The sequence below is a fragment of the Anthonomus grandis genome, chromosome 17, assembly GCF_022605725.1.
Source record: "Anthonomus grandis grandis chromosome 17, icAntGran1.3, whole genome shotgun sequence".
NCBI lineage: Eukaryota > Metazoa > Arthropoda > Insecta > Coleoptera > Curculionidae > Anthonomus > Anthonomus grandis.
This window is the reverse complement of record NC_065562.1, coordinates 9733498-9738111: the sequence shown is the minus strand read 5'-3', so window position 1 is coordinate 9738111 and position 4614 is coordinate 9733498. Positions and strand designations below refer to the sequence as shown.

General features: G+C 35.4%; 1 long non-coding RNA gene across 1 annotated transcript; it reads left to right on the top strand.

Annotated features, from left to right (window-relative positions):
- Positions 1 to 742: 742 nt before the first annotated feature.
- On the top strand, positions 743 to 3509 carry LOC126746063 (uncharacterized). Its single transcript, XR_007663782.1, has 3 exons — positions 743 to 1119; positions 1313 to 1489; positions 1551 to 3509. It is a non-coding gene; the product is annotated as an uncharacterized LOC126746063 (long non-coding RNA).
- The last annotated feature ends 1105 nt before the right edge of the window (positions 3510 to 4614 follow it).

The following is a 4614-nucleotide window of genomic DNA, read 5'->3' as shown; positions in this document are numbered from 1 at the left end:
AAAGCAGAATTAGAGCTGGTCATTTAGAAATATTTAAAACTAGTTCTGTGCATTTTAAATTGCGCAAAACTAGTTTTGTTTATTTTGTAATGCTCAAAAGTCGTATAAAATATTTTTTTTGGGAAATATTCCTTGCTCAAAACTAGAATTGTGTATTTTTTTCGGGCAATGCCCGAATTCGACTATTGAGCGTAACATAAACATATATCACTTACATAGTATATATTTGTTGGTCTCTTATAAAACTAACATATTATCTTGGAACTATAATAATATTAAAAACTTAATTCAAGGACAGATGTTTACATAAAATAAAAAGAAACTCTTAAAAAAACACAAGTTGTAAGAAAAACATTAATTCTGATCCAGTCCGGGTGCTCAGCTCTCTTAGTCTCTATACCTATGTCTCGTCTCAGTGATCAGATAAATAGGCAGTGCAAACCTTATAAATTAATTTACTAAATGATTCATGTGAAAAAAAGACAAAATAAATGTTTAAATCATTAAATGAAATGAATTGTAGTGCAAATCCAGCAGTATCAGCATTATTAAAATTTGTGGAGAGAACTGATCAGAAGAAATTCTATAGCTCAAAGTCTTAATAAAATTTACATTGCATATCGCTCTCCATGTTTTTCTTGTAATGGGAACTGAAGGAAATTAAAAAAATCTTTTATTACTATGTTTCTTAGAACAATTTAAAATATACATACTTTTACATGAAGGAAATTGTCAGGAAAATTTTAAATCAATTTTTAATTGTTGAATAGAAAATGAGAGGCCAGACATTTTGTAATATGTATTTATAATAATCAAGTTAAAAATTAAATACGGAAACCGGGGTTGGTTGTTACAGGGGCTGGTTGTTACACTTAGTTTAAATCGCGCGTCAACATCGATGCAGCGCCATTACATCAATTGTCAATTCGTTGTTTACCGGCAACCGAGCAGTGTAGTTCTGCTGTTCCATTGCTCATATTTATTCGATAAATGCAGTGTGTGTGTCTTCTAACCTTGAAAGCAATTATTAGTTTACCGGACTTTACCGCGAATTTATTTTATCATTTTTCCTGTGTAAGTGGAATAGATTTGCTATATCGTAAGGAAATACATCTAAATGTAAGTAATATTAATTAATGTCCGGTCAATTCTTCTGATTAATAATAAGGTTAGGTTTGAGATGATTTGTTTGCTAAAATATACGAACGGAGTTGGTTGTTACATCGTCAACGGGGTAATTTGTTACATTGTAACAACCAACCCCGAATTTGTTTCAACTACAATTCTTTGACGTTTTTATCTTGTTTGATAGGCGATAATATGAGAAACTTCAAAAGAAAAACCGACAAGGGACGTATACCACTAGACACCTTTCGTATTGCTGCAAAAGAAGTATTGGAAAATTAAAGATCTCTTAGGACGGTTGCTGAACAATATGGTGTAAATTTCATGACCCTGCAGAGATATTGCAAAAAAATTAAAAATAAAAGTAAGTTTACTTTTACAGTTTGTTTAAACACCGTCAGGATGAGATTTTTTTTAATTTATAGAGCTAAATGATCCGGATCCTACGGTTGGCTATACAAGGAACCGTCAAATTTTATCTGATGCGATGGAAGCTGAGCTAGAGAAGTACTTAATAGAGTGTTCTAAAATGTATTTTGGTCTGTCAACCAAAGAAGTTCGAAGATTGGGATTTGAATTTGCTATTAAGAACAACGTTGAAATTCATCAAGCTTGGCATGAAAACTCAATGGCCTCAGGAGACTGGTTATCTGGATTTCTTAAGCGTCATCCAAAGCTATCTTTGCGGACTCCCGAAGCAACCATTCTGAGCAGAGCAACGAGCTTCAATCGGGAAAATGTATACAGATTTTTTGATCTATTGGAGGAAGTCATGGATAGGTACAAATTTGAATGCTAAGATATTTACAACGTAGATGAGACGGGGATTACTACGGTCCAAAAACCAGACAGAATAATAGCAAATAAGGGTGTAAAACAAGTGGGGAGTGTGACTTCTGCCGAAAGAGGTGCTTTAGTTACAATAGCCCTGGCTGTAGGTGCTAGTGGAAATACAGTTCCTCCAATATTTGTTTTCCCTAGAAAAAACTATAAAAGTTATTTTGTTGCAAATGGCCCAAGCGGATGTATTGGAACTGCAAACAAATCAGGCTGGATGATCCAAGAGGACTTGGTCAAATTTCTTGAACATTTCATAAAGCATACAAGGTGTTCAAAAGAACGACCAGTTTTGTTAATCCTAGACAATCACGACTTACATCTTTCAATTAGAGGAATAGATATTTGTAGGCAAAATGGTGTTATAATTTTATCTCTAAAGTCCAGTGCGACGATATATTAGAATGATCACCCGTCAAAACACCAGCATTTTACTTCTCAAACAATGTAAATAGAAGGTGGATGACATTGTTTGGTAGGTGGAATGCTGGTGTTTTGACGGGTGACCATTCTAATATATCGTTGCACTGGACTTTACCTCCACACTGTTCCCATAAACTTCAGCCCTTAGACAGGTCCGTCTATGGCCCACTGAAGAAATATGTTAATAGTTAGAAAATGATAATAATCCTCCCGGAAATGAAGAAACTGTTATAGAGAAGGCAATAAATAGTATTGAAACCTCCAGAGATGGCTTAAAAACGCCTGAACCTAAGGAATTTGAAGTTGTTGCCGTTTCAAAATCCCCTACTACTTCAAATATCCCGCCGTCTTTTGCCCCTAATTCCAAACATCCTCCAAATACCAACTAGAGTTGAGTCGCCGAAGCCTGGTTCTTCACATGATATATCGCCGAAGACTGGTTATTCACGTGATATATCGCCGAGGCCTGATTGTCCACAGGATACCAAAAGTAATACGCTCTATTTCAGCCCTTCAGATATACGTCCATTTCCAAAAGCTGGAATTCGTAAAACTAATTTCAGGGGTCGTAAAGTCGCTATCCTAACCGATACTCCGAACAAAACAGAACTTGAATTGGAACAAGAAAAACGAAATGCCAGAAAAAAGAAACAAGAGTTAAAAATTATCAGAGTTAATCTTACAGGAAACACAAAAGGAAAACAAATAAAAAAGTGTAAAAAACCTGCTGAAGGCGAATCGAGTGGTGATGAAGATGACCCCTTTTGCTTGGTTTGCTTTGGACTTTATTCAAAATCAAAGCCGGCTGAAGAATGGATCAGATGTACCAAATGTCACCAATGGGCTCATAGTCTCTGTGTAGATGCCGATTTGTTCTTTGTCTGTATCAACTGTGACTCAGATGACGATGCTTAATGGTGTAACAACCAACCCGAAGGATATAACAACCAACCCCGTTACGGGGTTGGTTGTTACATTTGTCATTACTTGTTATAACCATTGACAGTTTATTTTGTGTTTAATATATATTTATTTTGCATTATTTGTTAGTTACAGAAAAGTATAAGCTAAATAAAACTATTATAAGATGTTCATAAAGTTTCAATAAAATAAAATTACAAGTATTTTTTTCAAATTGTAACAACCAACCCCGGTCAGGGAGACTTGAAAAGTGAAACTTCTTCATTGAAATCAACTGAATTTCATTTTATTAAAGACTAAAGATTGACAATACAAAAACATAATAGTAATAAATAAAATCATTTCAGATTTTTTTACTAGAAACCTGGAATTGCTTGCTGCAAATCAATTAAAACATTACTCCCAATATTGAAAGAGAACTTTTTAGAAGAAAAGTAATAATTTTAAAATAACATCCTTAAAAAAATAGCAAACTCAACCTACGTTTGCATTCATTGAAATGAAAAACAAACTCTAATGGCATGACAATGATAAATGATGTTCTATCAGTCAATGTCAACAACTGTCTGTCAGCTCCCTGTCAATTTTGCCAAGCAAGATGGCCGACATACGATTCCGATTTTCACCATACAAGCTTCATACATGTGTAGGCTACGCTGCCCTCAATGTGCGGCAAGCCTAAATACTGTAAAAAACTCTTAGAACATTGAACACCCTGTAATTAACTAACATAAACCGAACCATAAAAAAATCGCATTCGGCAATAGCGCGCGACTTGAGCTCCTTCCTGTGTCGGGTCGGTCGGTCGTCGGTCGGTCAGTTTTGGTGTGAACGACAACCGCTTTTCAGCGTACATTTAACAGGAGACCATAGATTGCATATACGATTCAAAGTCTGTTTTATTTCCAGTTTATCGATAACCTCCTTTGAACTTCTCGCTACTGCCATCGTTTTATGCGCTCCTATTGAAAATATCGCGAGTCGTCGGCGGTTCGCGTCGTCGGATCGCGCCATCGGCATTCGCGCGACGCAAACGGCACGACGGACTGGAATCACGTTGCCAGATTGTCTATTAATATTAAAGGAGGTTTTTTTTTCATAGTAATTAATTCAAAAAAAGTTGATGTTAACCCTTCTTTATTCATATTTTAATCCGTTTGTTTAATTCGCAAGCATGTATCAGCAATTCCCCAAAGATATCTCACTTAGTAACGGAAAGCATCCTCATCCTCCAATGGATATCCAGTACTGGTCCAAACTAAATCGAAATGTCCATGGTTTAATAATGGATTAATAATTAGCAATCCA